This window comes from Pteronotus mesoamericanus, unplaced genomic scaffold (assembly GCF_021234165.1).
Source record: "Pteronotus mesoamericanus isolate MK-2021 breed Mesoamerican mustached bat unplaced genomic scaffold, CSHL_Meso_final contig_26, whole genome shotgun sequence".
In the NCBI taxonomy this organism is placed as follows: domain Eukaryota; kingdom Metazoa; phylum Chordata; class Mammalia; order Chiroptera; family Mormoopidae; genus Pteronotus; species Pteronotus mesoamericanus.
Window position 1 is genome coordinate 6,598,048 of NW_026555109.1, and position 22,988 is coordinate 6,621,035.

A 22,988-nucleotide genomic window follows, 5' to 3' on the forward strand; every position below is an offset into this window, starting at 1 on the left:
CAAGGGAGAAGGAGAAAGTAACATACAAGGGGGCCCAGATAGGCTAGGAACTGAATTTTCAACAGAAACACTACAAGCTAGAAGGGAATGGCAAGAGATATTCTAAATAATGAAAAGCAAGGGCTTACAATTAAGGCTGCACTACCCAGCAAGGCTTTCAACTAAAATAGAAGGGGAAATAAGGAGTTTCCCAGACAAAAGATGGCTAAAAGAATACGTCTCTACCAAACCATCACTCCAAATATGCTAAAGGGACTTGTTTAAGAAGATGAAGGAAAAGAGTGAGAAAGAGAAAAACACAGGTACAAAGAGAAGAAATGAATAGGTTACTATCAGTAATATCTCTCAATGTAAATGGACTAAATGCCCCAATCAAAAGACACAGGGTAGCTGAATGGATAAGAAAACATGACCCACACATATGCTGCCTACAAGAGACCCACCTCAGAGCAAGAGACCTACACAGATTGAAAGTAAAGGGATAGAAAAAAAAATATTCCAAGCAAATGGGGATGAGAAAAAGGCCAGGGTTGCCATACTTGTATCAGACAAAGTAGATTTCAAAACAAAGGCCATAAAGAGAGACCCAGAGGGGCACTTTATAATACTTAAAGGAAGAATCTATCAAAAAGACATAAACATTATAAACTTATATGCACCCAACATAGGAGCACTCAAATAAGGAAAATCTTGGATGACTTAAAAAAGATATAGACAGCAACACACTGATAGTAGGGGATTTCAACACCGACTGTCAAAAATGGACAGATCTTCCAAACAAAACATCAATAAGGATATTGTGGAGCTGAATGACACACTGACTCAAATAGACTTAATTGACATATGTAGAACCTTATATCCCAAAGAAGCAAAATACACATTCTTTTCAAATGCTCATGTAGTTTTTCAAAGATAGACCACATCATAGGACACAGAGCAATCCTCAGCAAAATCAGGAAAATTTAAATAGTACCAAACTTTTTCTCAGGCCACAAAGGCTTGAAACTGGAAATCAACTTCAAAGAGAAACTTCAAAAACTTGCAAACTCATGGAGACTGAACAGTAGACTATTAAACAATGAATAGGTCAATAATGAGGTAAGAGAAGAAATCAAAAAATTTCTGGAAACAAATGTAAATGAACAGACAACAGTCCAAACCTATGGGACATAGCAAAAGCAGTCCTGAGAGGGAAGTTCATAGCAATACAGGGTTACCTAAAAAAGAGAAATATTTCAAAAAAATGACGTAAAACTACAACTTCAAGAACTGTTAAAACAACAACAAATAAATCCCAGAACAAGTAGAAAGAAGGAAATTGTCAAGATTAGAGCAGAACTGAATGACATAGACAAAAAGAACAATTCAAAGGATCAACCAATCCAGGAGCTGATTCTTTGAAAAGAAATAAAATTGACAAGCCTTTAAGCAGACTCATCAAGAAAAAAGGGAGAGAACTCATGTAAATAATATCAGAAATAAAGGAGGAGAAATATCAACTGATACCACAGAAATACAAAGGATTGTAAGAATCTACTATGAACAATTATATACCAAGAAATTTGGAAACCTTGATGAAATGGACAAATTTCTAGAAAAGTATAATCTGCCAACACTGAAGGGAGAAGAAATAGAAAGCCTGAACAGATCGTTAACAGCTGGGGAAATTCGAGCAGTAATCAAGAAACGCCCGGCACATAAAATCCTTGAGCCGGATGGTTTCACAGCAGAATTTTACAAAACATTTAAGGAAGAGCTAACCCCTGTCCTTTTCAGGGTATTCCAAAACATTGAAGAGGAGGGAAGACTCCCAGACACCTTTATGAGGCCAGCATCACCCTAGTCCCAAAACCAGATAAAGACCATAGAAAGAAAGACAACTACAGGCCAATTTCGCTGATGAACATAGATGCTAAAATCCTCAACAAAATATTGGCAAATCACTTCCAGCAATACATTAAAAAGACATTCCACCATGAGCAAGTGGGATTCATCCCAGGGATGCAGGGATGGTTCAATATATGCAAATCAATAAACATAGTACATCACATATTCAAAAGGAAAGACAAAAACCACATGAATATGTTGATAGATGCAGAAAAAGCATTCCATAAGGTACAGCCCACATTTATGATCAAAACACTCAACAAAATGGGAATAAATGGGGCATTCCTCAACATAATAAAGGCCATGTATGAGAAACCTACAGCCAGCATCATAGTCAATGGGCAAAAACTAAAAGCTTTCCCACTAAGATTGGGAACATGACAAGGATGCCTGCCTTCCTACTTCCATTCAACATGGTATTGGAAATCCTAGCCAGAGCAGTCAGACAAGAAAAAGAAATAAAAAGAATCCAAATTGGAAAAGAGGAAGTAAAACTATCATTGTTTGCAGATGACATGATAGTGTACATAGAAAACACTGTAGGCTTCACCAAAAAATTACTCAACCTAATAAATTAATTTAGGAAAACAGCAGGATACAAAGCCAATATTCAGAAATCAAAGGCATTTTTGTACACCACCAATGAAATAGAAGAAGAAGAAATCAGAAAAATCGATATAGCAACAAGAAAAATAGAGTACCTAGGAATAAATTTAACCAAGGAGGTAAAAGACCTGTATGCAGAAAACTATACAACATTGAAGAAAGGATAAGGAACACACAAATAAGTGGAAGCATACACCATGCTCATGGATTGCAAGAATTAATATCCTCAAAATGGCCCCACTACCCAAATCAATTTATAGATTCAAAGCAATCCTTATTAAGATACCAAAGACATATTTCATAGAAATAGAACAGACATTTCAAAAATATATATGGAACCATAAATGACCTCGAATAGCTGCAGCAATTTTGAGAAAGAATAACAAAGTAGGAGGGATCACAATACCGGACATCAAACTATACTACAAAGCCACTATACTCAAAACAATCTGGTACTGGCACAAGAACAGACCCATAGACCAGTGGAACAGAATAGAGAGCCCAGAAATAAGCCCAGTCTATATTGGTAACTGATATTTGACAAAGGGGGCAGACGCATAAAATGGAGTAATAATAGCCTCTTCAACAAATGGTGTTGGGAGAGCTCAAAGGCTACATGCAGAAAATTGAAATTGGATCATCAGCTGACACCATACACAAAAATAAACTCAAGATGGATAAAAGACTTAAATATAAGTCGCACCACCATCAAAGTCCTAGAGGAGAACATTGGCAGGAAACTCTCAGATATCCCACGCAGCAATTTTTTCACTTATATGTCCCCTAAAGCAAGGGACATAAAGGAAAGAATAAACAAGTGGGACTTCATCAAAATAAGAAGCTTCTGCATGGCTAAAGAAAACATCAGCAAAATGAAAAGGGACCCAACTGTATGGGAAAATATATTTACTAATGATACATCAGATAGAGGTTTGATCTCCAAGATATATAAAGAACTCACTTGACTCCACTCCAAGAAGACAAATGATCCAATCAAAAATGGGCAAAGGACCCAGGCAGACACTTTTCCAAGGAAGAGATAGAGGGACCAGAGACATATGAAAGGATGCTCAACATTCCTAGCCATCTGAGACATGCAGATGAAAACCACAATGAGGTACCATCTCACACCGGTTACAATGGCCATCATAAATGGATCAACAAACAACAGGTGCTGGTGAGGCTGAGGAGAAAGGGGAACACTAGTACACTGCTGGTGGGAATGCAGAGTGGTGCAGCCATTGTGGAAAGCAGTGTGGAATTTCTTCAACAAGCTGAAAATGGAACTGCCTTTTGATCCAGTGATTCCCCTGCTGGGACTATACCCTAAGAATCCCAAAACGCCACTTCAAAATAATCTATGCAGCACAATGTTCATAGCAGTACAATTTACAATAGCCAAGTGTTGGAAGCAACCTAAATGCCCATCAGTAGATGATTGGATCACAAAAGTATGGTACGTTTACTAATGGAATACTACACAGCATAAAGAAAAAAGAACTACTCATCTTTGTGACAGCATGGATGGAACTCAGGAGCATTATGCTAAGCGAAATAAGCCAGGGGGCAAAAGGCAAATACCATATGATCTCACCTATAAGTATAACCTAACCAACAAAGAAAGATGCAAGGAAAATAAGACCAGCAACGCTGAAAGAAATAGAAACCAACAGAGAAGAGGGAAGGAAGGAGGGTTGGGCTGGGGAAAAGGAAAGGAAGGGGAAAGTCAAGGAACATATAGCAAGGACTCATGGACACAACCAAAGGGGAAAGACTGAGGGAGGGAGAGGTGGTGGGGGCAAGGGAAAGTGGTGGGGGTAAGGCAGGGACAAATGTATTTGAAAAAATTAAAAAAAAAAGAATTAAGTCTTAAAAATCACAGTAAAAAAAAAAAATTCAACCGGGTTATTTTCATTAGTTGATGAGCCTCAAGTTTAGGAAAGGACAAGGGGATGAAAGGTAAGTAAACACAAAATAAAACAACACAACAAATAAAAACACTCTAAACTCTGTCTGCAATGAAAGTACATGTATGATATATTGCCATGTTCCTCCAAGATACACATGGAAGGATTGTTGCAAAACCAATAGTGGATATTTCAGAATGGTCAAAAGTTTGGTAGAAATGTACCTACCTTTTTTCCTTTTTCTTTTCTTCTTTTCCTTCTCTTCTCTTCCTCTTTTCTTCCTTCCTTCCTTCTCTTCCCTTTTTCCTTCCTCTTTCTGGATTTTGGTCTTTACAATGGCCATTAGTCCCTAAAAGAGCCCTGTAACTTGAAAACCCTAGCACAGAAGTCTCAGTAAGAAAATTTGAGATCCAGATTCTGAACAAATATTGGGCATACTAATGACTTGACTCTTTTTGAATATCACTCTTGATATTTTGAATGTCACCCTTCCCATGTCTCATATATGTCATTTATTATTTTTGCTGATCCTCTAATTTACAAGAGATTTTATCTCTCTGTTTTGTACAAGTTCCTATTTATACCCTGATGATGGTTTCCACAGTTTGCTATCCAATACTTAATCCTCCTACCTAGCTATTATATAGACTCATTATTAAACTTAACTCTTTCATTTATTCTTCACATACAAATCCTTGACATAGTAATATTTATGCATCTGCCTTTGCATGTAAAGCAGGCTTAACAAAAATATAAACCTTAGAAAACTATGTTTCTACAAATGGTTTCAAATTTTAGCCAGCTGTCATCCAGTCTTCTATATTTCTGCACCTTTACTCAATTTTCCTGGCTCACTTCTTCTTTGAACCATCTCACTAGATTTTCCTCACCATTTCTTAAACAAAGCAATTGTTTCCTTTTCTTTGATCCATGACATCAGGGTCTTACTTTTTATTCAAGGATCTTACTAAAGTTTTTTGTTTTTTTTTTCCCTAAACCCATTTTTTCCCCAAGGAGGAATATTGATGCACATTTTAAATTTTTTCCCCAGTCCACTACTTAAACATATTCTAAACTAATCTCGAGTGGCATACTGAGGTAAAAATACATTAAATCAATCATCCTATTGCTGTCTTAATTCCAGCTCTCATTGATTCTCTCCTTTCATAAAAGTTTCTCTTGCTCTACTCTATCCACCGAACATGAACACCAGAATGATCTTTCTAAATTGTCACAATAATAATTTTATTCCCTTTTATAAGGGATCTCCATCATCTAAACAACAAATTTTAGCCTCCTGTACAACAGATTTTTGTCCACACATACAGACTTATGTCTCAACAAAATCCATTTCACATCTAACATAATAGTCATTATGGACTATGTGTTTATTTTCCATAAGTGTTCGTGCTTACCCCCGATCCCCAACAGCTTAGCTTACTGCAGCTTATTCCCCTAAAACTCATCCCATCTCCTCTCAAGCTTCATATCTTTTTTGAAGGATTTAATCTCATCACATATTGAATTGATACTCTTTCTGTTTTTGTCTATTGAATCATCTATGCTTCTAAAAGGTAGCTAGACACATTCATGTTTATTTCTTATCCACATACCTCTGTTTTATGAACCAAATTAGACAGATTTTTAACCTAATCATTTAAATAATAACTTGTACATATTAAGCAATTGATACAGTAAATGAATGAATGACTTTAAAGTTTAGCAATAGTTTGAAAGTGTCTAAATTCAAGATGGTTAATATGAAAAACTATGACACACTACACTTGAACATTAATTTAAAAGCGCTCATACACTATTCACTAAAAACAATAGATTCTTGCTTTGTACCAATTTTGAATTTATATGGCATCATAATGCTGGGTATTAGAGCATTCTGCCTAGATTTTTCAAAGTTTCCAGTAAATGAGCACTTACAAAACCTAACCTTTTATATAAGAAGTTATTTAATTTCATCAATATAATAAACGTCCATCACATGTGTGTCTAAATTTAGACTATTATCTATAAATGTTATTTGGTCTGGAGATTTTCAAGATGGTGGAGGAGTAAGTGGAAGTTACACTGACCTCCTCCCAGGACCAACCTGGAATTACAACTAAATTGGGGAGAAATCGCCTGGAACAAACAACTGAACAATAGCGAGAGAGGAGCCTTGTAACCTTGGACACAGACGAATTGGCTTTAGTGCAATCTAACCGGTAAGGAGTGTGATACAGACCTGAGAAGGCGGGCGGGGCACCCACAGGCAACAGCACCGAAAAGATATTGAAATGGTTAGTTGGATCCCCCTGAGAAGAGAGGGGTCTAAACCAAAAGTGGGGATCTCTAGTCCACAGCAACAGAGCCCAAAAGATACACAGAAAACATGCAGCTGCGAAAAACAGCAGGGTTGCTCTCTTCAAGAGACAGGCAGCTGGAGATGCAAAGAACTGTTTAAAAGAGCCAATGTATAAATTTGTATTTGCAGCCACTTACTTGGTTTCCGGCAAAGGCCAGGACAGAGTGGGCTAGAGACGCCTCAGGAGAGACTGGGGAAGGAGGATTTGGGGAGAGAACTGAGAGAGTAGCCGGTGGGATCCTGGTGCTGACTCATCCCCCAGATGGCAGCAGCCATCTTGCTCAGGCAGAGAGCACTCCCCAAGAGTGGCACCAGCATCAAAGGACCCAATAGCCCACCCCCAGGTGGGATTCCACCCCTCCCTGTGCTGTCTAAGCTGCCTGCTGAGTGCAGAGTGGCAGCCACAGACAGTAGATCCCTGGCTAAAGGGAGCACAGAGAGGTCTGACAACACTTGAGGAGAGGCTGGGGATGGAGGCTTAGGGGAGAGAACAGAAAAAGTAGCTAGCAGGATCCCAGTGTGTACTCCTCCCCTTCATGGCAGCAGCATGAAAGGACCCAATAACCCTGTCCCCAGGAGGGACTCCACCCCTCCCTGAGCCGTCTAAGGTGACCTGCTGAGTGTAGAGTGATTAGATTAACAGTTGAAGGAGACAGCCACAAACAGTAGATTCCTGGAAGTCTTGAACAGACTGCCTAAAGTCAGACAGGGACAACATTTGACATCATCAGAGGCAGATCCAGAATGTAAAAACAGCGGTCTCCAACCATAGAAGTTCACACCACAAAGTCAGGAAATCAAGACAGATCAACTGAAGCATACGCAAAAGAGAAGAGTCTCACAAATAATGGGAAGACAAAGAAATAGGCCTCATTCAAAGGGAAAGGAGGACTCTCCACAAAGAGAACTAAATGAAATAGAGGCAAGTAAATGATCAGATATTGACTTCCAAACAATAGTTCGAAGGAAGCTCAATGAACTCAGTGAGCTCAGAGAGAATTACCAAAAATAACAGGGAAACTATGAGCAACTTGCTACAAACTATCAGCATGAAAAAGGACATAGACACTATCAATAAGAGACAAGAGGAAATGAAGAATACCATTTCTGAATTGAAAAACACAGTAGAAGGAATGCAAAGCAGGCTAGATGAAGCTGAGGACCCAATCAGCCAGCTGGAGGATAGGTAGCAAAAAGCTCCCAGAAAGAGCAAGAAAATGAAAAAAGACTCAAAAAGAATGAAGAGGCATTTAGGGAAATGCAGGACAACCTGAAATGTAATAATATCCACATAATAGGGAAACTAGAAGGAGAAGAGGATGTAGAAAGGATAGAGAACCTGTTTGAAAAAATCATGATGGAAAACTTCCCTAATTTGAGGGGAGAAAAAATCACACAAATCCAGAAAGCACAGAGGGTCCCATTCAAGAGGAACCCAAGGAGGCCCACTCCAAGACATATCATCATGCAAATGGCAAATATCAAAAACAAACAGAATCCTTAAGGAAGCAAGGGAGAAAGAGGTAGTAACATAGGAGGGAGCCCCAATACGGCTAGCAGCTGACTTCTCAACAGGAACACTGCAAATCAAAAGGGGATGGCAAGAAATATTTCAAGTCCTGAAAAGCAAAGGCCTGCAATCATGACTGCTCTACCCAGCAAGGCTCTCAATTAAAATGGAAGATGAAATAAGGAGCTTTCCAGACAAAAGAAGGCTAAAAGAATACACCTCCACCAAACCAGCACTGCAAAATATGCTAAAGGGACTGCTTTAAGATTGAGAAAAAGTTTCTATGAATACCTAGTTCCTTTCAGAGTTGCCAATACTTGATATTACCAATATTTTTAATACTCATTAATCTGATTCTGACAATGATGTTATTTTAGTTGTTCCTTTACTATTCATTGGAATTAAACCTGTTTTTGTATATTTCTTGCTTATTTCTATTATTAAAAAAATTTTAAATGACTTTTTGGTATTCTTTATCCATTTATTGATTAAAGGTTTGTACAACTTTTTTCCCTGGAAAAAACAAACAAAAGAAACCTATTAACCATGTTTTAGATGTGTTGCAAATACTTTCCTATTCTATTCCTTGTCCTTTAATTTTTGTATATGTATATTACTATATAGTCTTAAATGTTTAATAGAGCCATATTGTCAATATTTAGTTTATAGTTTCTGGGGTTGAATATTTTACTTTAGGTCATGAAAAATATTAGTTCTATTTTCTTCTAAAACTTCTTCGATTCTACATATTAATTTTTAACTCACCTGAATATTTTTTCACCTGAATAGTATGTGAAATAAGGTTCTATATTTGTTTTATTTTGAGTAATAGTGGTATGCACCTTTTTTAAAATAAGCCTTATTTTACCCATTGATTTGAAATATCAACTTAATCATATATTATATTTTTAGAGAGATATATTCATTTGTCTCTAGAATGTTCATTATATTTCATTGATCTACTTGATTATTTCTGTGCTGGTGTTTCATTTAATTGCTGACACTTGATAATGGTTTTAATTTTTTAAATATTTTATAATTAACTTTGACTTCTAAAAAAATAAATAAAATCAATCTGCATTTAAGAAAGAACGAAAGAAAGAAAGAGAGAGATGGAACTCCTACCTTTTGTGACAACATGGATGGAACTGGAGAATATTAAGCTAAGTGAAATAAGCCAGTTGATGAAAGACAAATACCATATGATCTCACCTGTAAGTGCACTCTGTTCAACCAAATAAAATAATGAACAAAATAAACCACAGGCATGGAAACATGGAGTAGACTGAAAGTGACCAAAGGGAATGGGGAAAGAGGACAATGGTGGAAAGAAGAGGAAGGGACTAGACAAAGAACATGTATGAATGACCCATGGACATGGAAAACAGAATGGGAATTGACTGTGGGAGCAGGGGGTGAAGGTGGTATGTGTGGAAGGGAGTAGAGGGGTAAAAATTGAGACAATTGTAATAGAATAAACATGATTCAAAAATTAAAAAAAAAATAAAAATGTAAAAAAATATTATTTGGTCTAATAATAACACATTTGAAATTAAAATAATCACCCAAAATTCAGGTAATGCCTTTTCATGTTTGGAAGTCTAGCACTTTTTTTTCCTAAAGTTCTGATTTCGGGGCTGGGAAGTAGAACATTTGATTCTGGTTTCGACCTACCACTTTTGGGGGATTGGGAATAAAAACAGCTTATAAAGTTATTTTCAGTTCACATTTTAATATGTGTTCATTTTATTCTTAGATTGTCCAGGGTCTGTCCATGACTGTACCACTTAATCCTCTGCCTCTGCCTGAGGTAGCAGGTCCCCCTTTCCCTAACAGCCGCCAGCAGTTCCTCTGCATTTGTGAAGTTAAGTCTCATTGATTTCAATCTCCTCTGGCTCATTTTGCCTCTGGAGTCTCTGTCACTGGCTCCGCTTATCCTCCAGTATTGCCCCATGAGAGGATATTAATTTGTGTTTCTCAAACCTTAATGCGGTTATGATTTACCTAGAAAGCTTTTTAAAATGCAGATTCTGCTTCCAAGATGAAGATGCTACTGGTCACCTGTCATAGATCTCTTCATTTAGAAAAAAATTAATAATTCACAAACCATGGATTATTGAGTGAGTTTGATTATATTTGGGACTCTGGTTTCACTATTTACTATCAGGGGAACCTTGGATAACCTGTATAAATGATCTCACCCTCAAGGAAATTTTCCTATAAAGTGTGCTATTAATACTGCAGAGTTCATGGAAGGACATGGGATAATACATTTAAAAGTCCAGTGTCTTTTGAATGGGACATTGCTCCATAGCCAAATGCCCTTCCTTGCCTCCCATTTACCCCTTGAACTTTCAACCTGACTCACTGTTTGAAAGTGTTTCTTACTCACTTTAACTTGCCACACTTGCTCCTTTTCTGGCTTTTAGTTCTGGTGCTGTGGTCTATCCATAAGTTAACTGGTCATTAATGATCATTCACACCCACACCTTTGTTCATAGCAGACCCTTCTAAGATCACGAGGATGCACAATAATAAAATCAGAATGATTATAACACTTCTTTGCTGAAACATAACAGTCCCCCCGCGCCATATCTAGAGTTAACATTCCTCCAGTAAATGTTGTGTAATTCACTGAAGTCAAGGAAAGTCAATGAGAGTTTCTATTGGGCTGTCCAGTTTTAAAATAGCAGGTGCTCAGTAAAGGTTAACAACATTCCCCTTATAAATTTCTCTCCTAATAAAGAGACATATAATAAAAGCCCTTTATTGCTAAGATGGTTATTTATATATGTGAGTTTCCATAGTTAAGTTTGGTAAAAATATTTAACTTAAATAAAACAAGTTTTATATTATTTACTATAGTTTACTTATTATTTATATGATCCAGAATAATCAGCTTTAGCCTACAGACTTTTTAAAATTTTAAAACAATTGTTTGAGTTCAATTAAAAAAGCCACAAAGCACAGAATAAAAAGTAGCATTATCATTGCAGCATTTGATGTATAAACAATTAGACAAGCAGTAAAATGTTACATTATACCGAATATACTGCAAACCAAAATAACATGACAGATAAGATTTATGCATGAAGTGAGTGTAAGAGATAGCATTTAAAAAATCATGTTATTGATGTTGTATTTTTAAAAACCCTGTTATTTGTGATATTTTAATCTATTATACATTTTATTCAAACTTTCCTTTTACATTCAATTTTTTTTCAATTCAATATGAAAATATTTATTTATTTATTTATTTATTTATTTATTTTATTTATTTTTTCAAATACATTTGTCTCTGCCTTCCCCCCTCCACCTTCCCCTGCCCCCTCCTCCCTCCCTCCCTCAATCCTTCTCTTTTGGTTTTGTCCATGAGACCTTGCTACACATTCCCCGACCCTCCCATTCCCTTCCTTTTCCCTTGTCCCCCCCTCCAATTTTGTTGCTATTTTATTCTGCTCAAAGATAGAGTCTATCTACCTACAATGGTGAACTATACTTTAGTACAATATCTTATGAATATCACAACTTCTTACATTTTCTTAGTTTATCTGATTGAAAGGAAAGTATGTTGTTAATCATTAAATTAGTTTTTCAGACATTGTTAATCTGGCACAATATGAGAGATATTTTTGTTCTAACTTTTTATTTTGGTGTAAAATATGGTATAATTAAGCTTTAGAATTAAATGCAGTTTGACTCCTGTTCAAAAGTTAGTTCCAGTGGCCTAACAAAAAAGGTAGACTTAAGAACTATGGATAACATACTGCTCTTCAGTGGAAAACAGTTTTATGATCTCTTTGTCTTGCATAAAAATACACACCCACAGGAACACATCTACACTATCTTTGTAGGTCTTTCTTGCCTATCAGATACCTGTGCCCATTCAAGAGTTCTTATCACGTATACACTTCAGACTTCATTATTTTAAGCCAGCTATCCTTCACCAATTTCACTAGTGTGCTAAAAGTTGAATGCCAAAGGACAAACCCTTACAAAGTGTTTTTCCTTTCTTCATCATGGACCTTTTAATTTTTTCCTCTTGAATATATTAATACACTAATATGGGTTGGCTCCTCAGAAGATGTATCTATTAAACAAAACGTGGTTTCCCAAATTTTAAAGTTCATGAAGATACTCATTGTTTTAAATTTTTTTCTATGAAATATCCAATAGACCTGTAAAACATACAAGCAACTTGAATTAAGTGAACCCAGGTTTGCAACCTGGTTCCAAACTTCAGTTGTAAGCAAGTTTCTTATTACTTAACAGTAACATTTTCTAAGGAATGGGAAACTGGTATACTTCATCCTTTCAGGTTGAAGGGAAAATTAAATGAGTTAATACATGTACAATGTTTAACATAGTTCCTCCATATAGTAATTGCTTAATGCATTTTAATTATTAGTTATTAATATAGCTTCTTTTCATTATATATGAAACAACTTCTGAGATTTTTCCCAAGACATTAACTCTAAAGTTCTTGCATTCTTTGTTAAATGAAGTACTGTGTTCCCTTTTAGCATTAATATTTCATTGAATTAGCCCTGTCAGGTAATCAAAGAAGAAACACCACATTTGCTTTGTGTGTTCTTTCTCTCTGGACTGATTTCAGAGGATAAATACAAAAAGAGTTGGGTACGTGGGTGGATAGATAAATGTGAGTCTTCATATAATGAGGCTATGTTACATGAATAGATTCATTGCCCCAAATTTATATATGTTAATAATTGCATGGAGGAATAGATCCAATGTCTATTCTTCTTGGATTTACATAATCATACTTTCAAATCCCATACTGGACTATTTCCTTCTCAAGGAAGAAAAGTCACCCAAATTCATTATCTATCAACCTCTAACAATGATCTAACAACATAGATATTCTAATAGTAAAATTTATACTCAGCAATCTAATAATAATATTTGACTTAAAAGATATTAGTAACTAACATTCTTCAATCTGGATGCCTAGCATAAAAATTAATCACAAAGATTTAATAAATATGCTTACTTTTGCTTCCTAACTTAGTATTTCATTAAACCATCTTAAGAACCAACACAATGTTTTAATTTCAATTATTTTATCCATATTTTCAACAAAATGTAACATATATAAAGTCATGGCATACTTAATATGTTTTATGACCACACAATAATCATGAACAAATATGGCCAACCCATGTCAAATATATATATATATATATATATATATTTAATTTTTATTGAATTTATTGGGGTGACACTGGTTAATAAAACTATATAAATTTCAGGTGTACAATTTTATAATACAGTCATCTGTATATTGTATTGTGTGTTCACCACCCCAACTATCCTTCTATCACCATTTATCCTTTCTTTACAGTTTTCTAACTCTTCCTACGCCGTCTCACTTTCCCTCTGGTAATCAGCATATTCTTGCCTGTGTCTATGAGGGTTTTGGGGTTTTTGTTTTTTTGTTTTTTGCTTAATCCTTTCACTTTTTTTCACACAGCTTTCCATTTCCAACCCCCCTTCCCTCTGACAGTCTTCATTCTGTTCTCTATATCCATGAGTCTGTTTCTATTTTGCTTGCTTGTTTATTTATTTTGTTTGTTAGATTCCACATATGAGTGAAATCGTATGGCACTTGTCTTTCTCTGACTGGCTTATTTCACTTAACACAAATTGATATTTTTATTAGATCGTATAAATATGGCATTTTTACTGAATTTGTTTGAATACCACTAATTTTATATTTAACAAAATATGAAGTAAACTAGATTATATGTCAAATGAAAGATAAGTGTACATAGACTAAGACAATTTTGTTAAGTATAATGTAAATTTCTAAACTGTTATTTTATTTCTAAAGATTGTGCCTCAGTCCAGATTTCTTGTTGTAAGGTCTCTATCCAGAAAACGTATTAATGATGACACCTGTATCAAACCTTATGATGACTTTATTGTGAACTATGACCTCTAGCATTCCTGTACACACATCTGTAGTGAAACAGCATAGGTTTTATAAAAAAAAATCAATTCAATAACCCTTAGAGTAAAAGACATATTTAATTTTATAGCAAGTAACTTTGTTATGTTTTCTTTATAATAACATCTATTTTATTACTGAATTTTTTCATACAAACAAGTCTCCGGAGCCTTAAATATAATGTCATTCAATGCATACCTGAATACTAAACACACACACACTCCAAACTGAAACTAACCCTTAAGAGTAAAATTTAGACATTCATTCATATCAGTATGTATCTGTATAGTTCCTTTTCCTTTATTTTTTACAATAGAGATGTGTTTTGAATTATGTATTTAATATTTTCTTTTCCATTTTTCTGCTTTTAATGTGTAGATCTACAATAATTGCTTTAATTAAAATCTTTGAATCTAGATAATGTTTTCATCATCTACAAAACTCAGTTTCAGCATCCTTAACAAGTGTGCCCTCTCCTTGCTCCTCTCTTTCCAGGGTTATATGCCTCTTAAGAATTTCACATGTTGTTTGCACTTCTAAGCTATTCATGATATAAACTATACACTATAAACTATGGTATAAATTACAATTTAACTCTTATTTCCTAGGTCCTGATACCTAAATACTATGGTCACCTGAAGATGCCCCTTCCTTTGAAACTCTCTCATTGGTGCTCTAAAGCACTGGTTTACTTCCTTCTTCACAAGCTGCAATGACATTAAACTCTATTCCATGGAATCATTTTCACCATTACTCCCGGTGGGGTAATTATATAATGACCTTCTAGGTACTCATTCTCATACTGTTAACTTTAGCAGGAGGTACACTTTCTTCCTTCCATTTTCCTCACAGTTCATGCATCATTCTTGGAAGCTAAAATACAACATTCATGAGGATGATCCACCCAACACTTACCACTACCTTATTATGTCCTGGACTTTCTTTGCTCTATCTTTTTCCCAGATTCATCCTACTGCACATCTCCCCATGACCAATATATGTCACTTTTAATCTTGATTTCAAATATTTGTTTCTTAATAATCTTTGATTTTCAAGTGGACTTACCACCCATAACCTAAATTGATTGTATCGACCTACCTCATTTTTACTCTATCTTGACACTCCTTGTTGTCCACACTTTTTTTCTTTACTTAGCACTATAATCGTTCTCTTGCAAATATCATTAACTACCATATCCTTCTGTTTTTTGGCATACTCACCTATTGAAATGCAACTGTTTCAGAAGCCCAACCATCTTCAAGGGCTATACACAACCAAGGCACTGAATGGTATTGTAGAAAAATGCCACAAGCTTGCTGAATGGATTCACTCCACATTTATAATCGCTGATCTCAAATAGACTCTCAGCACTACCAGATAATGCAATTCAAATGTATTTTCTCATATAATACTTTTATTCCATGTATTTTGTTTAATTGGAATATGTTAGGAGAAGACCATAATTTTTATTAACATACTGAGTGAAAATGACCTTAGTAAATTATTTGAAGTTTTAGTTCAAAATTAGTTTTATATAATCTCAGTTTACCAAAATAGACTTCACATTTGTAAACATGTTTCATAATTGTCATCTACTGTTGTGTTACCACTGATTGAATTTTCAGTTCTGAGATATGTATGTGTGGGTAGTCATTCATATGTATGATCATGTGTGGAGTAATTTTTAAATGCATCATGAAAAAACAAATTTGAATACAAATATAAGGTTCCAGAAAAGCCTCTTTGTCTCTCATGATAGAGAAATTGGACAAGCTGATGCAGTTATCACATGGATGGTTCCTGAAATAAGCTAGAGCCCCTGAGCCCTAGAATCCTCTGAACGCCCAACTCAGGAAACACATTATTGAAGCCCAACCCTCTGGAAAGCCCCTGTAGGTTTCAACTCATAGTTTCTATTAAAAATATAACAACAAAAACAATGGAATCATAACAGGTTATGAGATATTGTTTCTTTTCATCCTCTTGCACCATATAAAGATTGTGGGTGGCCCTGAGTGTTGTTACCATGTCTAAAAGTGCTAAGAAAAAACAATATTTTTTTTCAAGAAATGTCAGACATTATGTCTCAGCGGTAAACCCCAAACAACCCCACACTCACATGTTGTCTGTGCCATGTAAGTAATAAAAAGGCCAATCTGGTTTTTAAGGTTGTTATTCTATACATTTACATTTCTCAGTAACCTTCAGGCTAGTTTATGACAAAGTTTTCAATGTAAGAATATATAAATATTAACAATAAAACACAGATTCTGCTCAATTTTTTTCCAAATTTTAGAAATCTGGAACAATTCCAAACCCTCCCTGATGAGACTGAACTTGAAAAGTTGTAAAAGAATGTCACAGAAAAATAAAAATGTCAAGAACAATTGTTTTTGTGTTATATTCTGTTTTGGCATTATCATATCCCTCAAATGTCTGAAAAATAAGTAAATTGGTCCTCCTATTGAGTACATCACAGACTAACCCCGGGTGGCTACACATGAAACAGTAAGATTAACACAGGTAATTTGAGGGAAGTTTCAGATCCACTGAACTCAGTTTTATCATTTATTTCTAAACCTTGGTCTCACATATCAGATCTGTCCCTTTCTATGATCTAAACTTCAGTATGTTGAACTGAGATGTGAAAAGAAAGCACATTCAATTGTTGACTCAAAAATTCATTATTTCTGACTTCCTAAATATATTTAGTATTATTTTCTCCCTTGCTTATTTCATGACTGAAATTTTCTCCCTTGTTTATTTGATGACTGAAATGGTTTTAGCTTCAGAATTTCTAAATAAAATCATGAAAACAAAATTATGTAGTACTGGATGAAAAAATATATATATATATATAATAATTTGTATAAATGGCAATTGTCATCTTGTTTAGAGGTACGCATCTTTGCTCAGAAACAAAGTAAATTACTGATAGATGCCCTGGATTTATCTTTGTGGGTTAATATATATACACATATGAACTGTATCCAGAGGATATATAAGAGCATACAAAATATAACATTCTAATACTTCAACCATCGTCATCTTATACGATGACTAGTAGGGGAATTTTTGTAACAATTTTCAAATTAGGTAGAATTATTATGCTATACTCTATAGAATAGTCCCAGTTATATTTACAGAGGTGGTTTTATTAAAAAAAACACAATAGGATATTTTAAACATTTTATTGTTTACTTTGTCAGTCATTTTTCTGGCTATTTCTCACACAATATTTTTTTAAAACATTATTCCTTCATTGGTAAATTCTTATACTTGTTAACTGATTGGTTAATTTAGAGTCTAATTAGAAAGAACCTGGGTTTTGATATGTAAGAAAAAAATTAGATGCTTAGTAATGTTAGAATTAAATACATAAGATTGTAGTGAAAACACTTCACTCTAGCAAAAGAATTCTCTTCTAAATTAAAATAAGACTTAGTAACTAAGTATTCCTTCAAATGAAAGAATAGCAAAGCCAGAACCAGGTCCCTGAAACAATAGAGTCATCAGCGATTATACAGCCTGGTCTAATTCAAAGTGTCAGGCCCTAATCAGCTCTGTTTCGCAGAGCTTTGCTCCATAAAAACAGATTTGTTTAACTGCAACCTCTGTTTCAGCATGACTGAGGACCAAGAATAATGGACATAACCAGGCAGATCTCACGGTTACACAACAGGATAAAGTGAATCCATCATTTGCTGGAGAGGCAGAGGAAAAGTGACAGGCCCATTCATGCCTTCGAGACATTTTTTGGTCTATTGAAAATTTTAATCTGTGCACTCTAGATGAACCTCCACACTCCCTAATTTGGAACACATAGCCATGTGAGGAATCTGTCTGCCTCAGATAGGGCAGGCTGGCTGCTGTAGAACAGCAAGCCCTCAGAGCAGTTTTCTTCTCTAAATGCATCCTGCCTTGAACTTTGCACACACATATCGGCTCCATTTACAGGAGGATTTCAGAGTTTATTAAATGCTGAATTTGTTTCTTCAAACATCCCATATGCCTTGGGGTTAAGTAATAGCATTTCGGCAACTACTTTAATTTAGGATTAAGCATACTGTACATTTTCTGAGGGAATTTTATTTGTGTAAGTATACATCTATAGAGATAGGGAAATTTTCCCCTTCTGTTACCATAAAAGTTTTCAAAGACAGCTTTTAAAAGGCACCATATCCTAGGAAATGCTGCAAATCAGCAAATTCAAAATCATCATTTACTTAAAAAGCACTAAAAATGGAAAAATGAGGAAAACTCTGGTAAAATTGTTGCTTTGCTGATAAGGTAGTGGAATGACTTCCACCAAAGGCTTGCTTCTGGGTTTGAGTTCTTCTTGCTCTGGATTTGCTCTGTTCACCCACAGGAATAATCCCAGAAGCGTAATATTTATAAATATTGGGGTCAAAAATGACAGGTCAGGTTTTTATTAACAATCTAGCAAGTCAGTGCCAACATATATCACAATATCCCATGAAAGAATCTAACACAGGGCAGTAAATATTTTCATTCATAGTTTTCTTAAACTGGGTACTTAACATTGGACAGAATGTGAACAAATGAAGAACAGAGCAATCTGGGAATCTAGTATTATCCTCAGTGGATTTACTTTTGAAATACTGTGCTATAAAAGCTTCACAATAAATGTAGTACCTTGAGTTCATGTTCATTGATATCTTTGGGCATCCTTTGTAAGGATGTTACACTAACAAAATGACAAGTCTATTTGGTCTTAGATTTATATAAATCCAGAGGATATTTTTTTAAAATAAAACTTAGAAAGATGCAGAAAAAAGGAAAAAAAATAGTGCACTTAAAGTTTGAAACACCCCATTCAACTTTTTCTATTTATGTTTAAATTATTGAGACTTGTATGTTTAACTCAGCATGAAGTGCCTCTTTCCTTTCCTGAACTTTTTCATTGGCAGTATAATTTGAAATGAAAATAATTGTTGCTATTTTTGAGGTACAGATACAATTTGGAAGCATTTGGTGTTTTCTGTAGTCTTATGAACATATGGATTCTTGGAGGTAAAAAGTTCAATTCATGAGGAAGAACAGAGACAACAGAAAGCTAGATTGACTACAGTAAAATAAAACAGCCTCGAAGCCCTTAGGAACAAACCTCCCATCCATAAATCTTATTAATCAGGGATATTTCAAATAAAGTGAGCAAGGAGAAAAGTATGTCCTAGTTCAGACTTGCTCAGATTCTTTGTTACTTAAAAGAGAAGATCAAAAAAAAGATATGATTAGGACCATGAAAGATGCATAATCAAGTCAAGAAGCAATGAAACTTTGTCATTTGGAGAGTATAAACCATGTATAATATTTTGAAGAAGTCTATATATCCTGTACTTAATGTTTCATAATTTTATATTTGCATATGCACAGATTCCTATTGGATGTGTGAAAGATTCTCATTTTAAGAAGTCATATCTATATGTCATGTAATTTCCATTGTTTAACCTGTTAAGATAAAAATGTGAGTTATTTTAAATGTGTCCCCTGCCCTAATCCACTGTCCAGAAATGTACTTCTGGGACACTTCTTTTTTCAGGTTTATTAATTTATAGAAGAATTCTTCTTTTTTTCTTGATTTTTAGAAACAGAAATTGGAAAAGAAAATTAATTAAAACAAACTGAGATGACCTAATTGTGAGTAAAGGCCTCAGAAAACATTGCAATTTTGAAACTTTATCTTGCTGTCTCAGGGGAATCTGCTATTAAAATAAACCATTTGTCTTGAGAAAAGTAACATATAATGATGCAAACATTTAAGAGAATGTAAGCCCATTGTTTGACAAAAATGAGTGATTTTGATTGATCGGGATAATTATTGTTAGGTAATTATAAAATAACAATTTTATAAATCTTCAAATTTATACATGTAGTAAAAATATTTTAAATGATTTTTACTTTTAATGATCTATGATTTTTAATTGTTAAACAACACAATAATTTTAGACAAATTCAACACTATCCAAAAATAAAAACAAAATAAATTAACTCTGAATCATGATACTTAGAGATCCTCACACTTTGGTACATTAAAGCTTCCCTAGCCAGACTGCTCTCACTCAATCTACAGAGACATAGTTATATGAATAGAGACAAATACAAAAACGAGATTTTGATATTTATTTTTATAAATCTGTTTTATGCTTCCACAAAATATTATATACTAAATGTTTATCACATTAACAAGTATTCTTTGGGAATAGGAATTTTGTTAGCTTTGTAATTGTCAGTCTTGCAGACATAGCACAATTTGGCTGATTAATCATTTTTTGAGCATATCAGTTATTTCTTTTGTCCCCATGTTAAAAACAACCACATGCTGTTTAATTTTCATTAAAAAATAGATCTATGGTAATTTTTAAACTGTCCTAATGCATCTAATTAAAATTTCTTTAAAAATTTATATTATAAAAATATTTAGTTTTGAATTACATTTTTGGACTATTCTAAGATTAACTAGTATAAATTCATGTTATTGAATGTTTTTAAGTATAAGTATATATAAGTATATATTGTATGTTTTATCTAGTTAATATTAAAATTTTATATAGTGTTTATATAATCATTCCTGTATTAGCAATATTTTCTTTTATAGTTTAGTGAGTTTAGGAGGTTTACTTTTGTACATATATTTTGTATGTTAATTTAGTACATATATTTACTTTTGTACATATAATTTCAAATGTTTATGATTAAATGTGACATTTTACTCTAATTTACATCGCTGTATAAGTGTTTACAAAGTGTTTCTTTAAATAATGGAAATATCAATCTATGACTATTTTATTAATGTTACCTATGATATGTACATGTATTATGTTTGGATATATGATAAGATAGAAATACTAATTTTAGTTTATTTTTTAATAAAAAGTTACTGCAGAACTATTTATTAAATAATGTATCTTTAATTTTATTCATATTGTGTCCCTTAGCATACACTAAAATCTATACACTAATGTCTATTTCTGCATTGGATTCTGTTCCATTAAATTCTTTCTCTCCAATTCAGCAATACAGCATCTAAATCATAGAGATCTTTAAAGTATATTTTAATATTTGGTACAGCTGGTGTTCTCAGCACTTTTATTTTCTTTAAATCTTGACAGATTCTCTTCCATTAACACTTCCAAACCATTTATCACTCTCTTGCTAAGTAACCCCCCAAATTTGTTTTATTTACATTTACATTTGACTTAGGGCAAATATATTTTTAGGTTACATTTTAAAAATATTTTTAGGTTATTTTATGCCATTATATAAAAATCCTATCTATATATAAATAAATATATATACACATAATATTAAATTTTATGTCATGTACATTTTTATGGTAAGTAGAAATGAAATATCTGAATCCATACGTTTAATTATTATTACTGGATTTTGGAAAATTTTGAATTGATTTATATGAGTCTTAGTACACATTAATTTTATTCCTGTGGCTTATCTATGTAGAAAATTAAGTCTGTAAAGATCATTTTCCCACAAGCTACTATATCAGTTAAAAAATACAACAATAAAAAACAGAGTGCTCACCATGCCCTAATCACTTTTATAAGTGTGAGGGTTACAGTACTGAAGCGCCCCCCCACCATTATGGAGCGTATGCTCTTATTTTACACCACATGTAAACTTGGTTTTGATTGTTCTTTAGTAAACTATTATATTTTTTCAAAGTGACCTTTAATGTTTATAATTTTTATTTTTTATTATGTCAATTTAAGCTTTATTGTTTATTAATATATGTTCCTAATGGTGGGGCTGTTTTGCACCTGTTTACTCATGAACTTGATGCTTAGTTTACTTTAGCTCTGTCCAATTAGATTACGGGCTTTTTAGGGTAGCTTCTAGATTGTGTTAAATTGAATGCTTTAGGTTTCTATTTTTTTATATTACTACTCTAACAACAAGATTTAAATCTTGTATTAATAGATACTGACAGATTTTCTTACTGATTTTCTCTATCTATGTATACATATAGAGAGGCAGACACAAATGTATAGACACAGATATATATCAATGCAGATTAAAATATTATATATATATACACACATACACATAGGATCAGTAGATCAGATCTTTGAGAGAAAATAAATTTAAATTTCCACAAACGAATAAGGGCGACAAAAAATAAAAAAAACAAATGTAACCCAACAATAAATAATTCCCTAGTCCACTCCATCTTATTTATTCTTAGGTCCAGCAGTTAGGGGTCAAGTTGTTAAAATAAGAAAGTTACTGGGCTTTGATCCTGTCCTTTCACTGTCCCCCAACTGTCATGAGAGCAGGTGTCTGTCATGCTACAGACCTGGACACCACTTTTTGATCCCAGAATACTGGTAAAAGACACTGTGACTTTGAGGAGCAGGCATATTAGCCTCTAAGTGTAGCCAAGTGAGAAATTGGCTCCAGTGGAAAACTTTGAACAGGGACAAAAGAATTAGCTCCTTCCAAGCTGGGCAGGGAATGTATGCTAGTGAATTCTTCGAAGTCTTGAAGTAGGTGAGTATGGGTACTTACAAGTTACGAGCAAAAAGCAAACAAACAAACACCCCACATATCAGATATTTCCAGCTATGAACAAATGTTCAATTTCTAGGTAACATGTTTGATTAATCTAAACAAATTCAGATGAATTTAATGTTAGAGTTGAGACTCCTGTCTTGCAAAACAATGTAGAGGATATTGGTGAGTCCAGGAACTGTAATGTCTGTCACACATAGG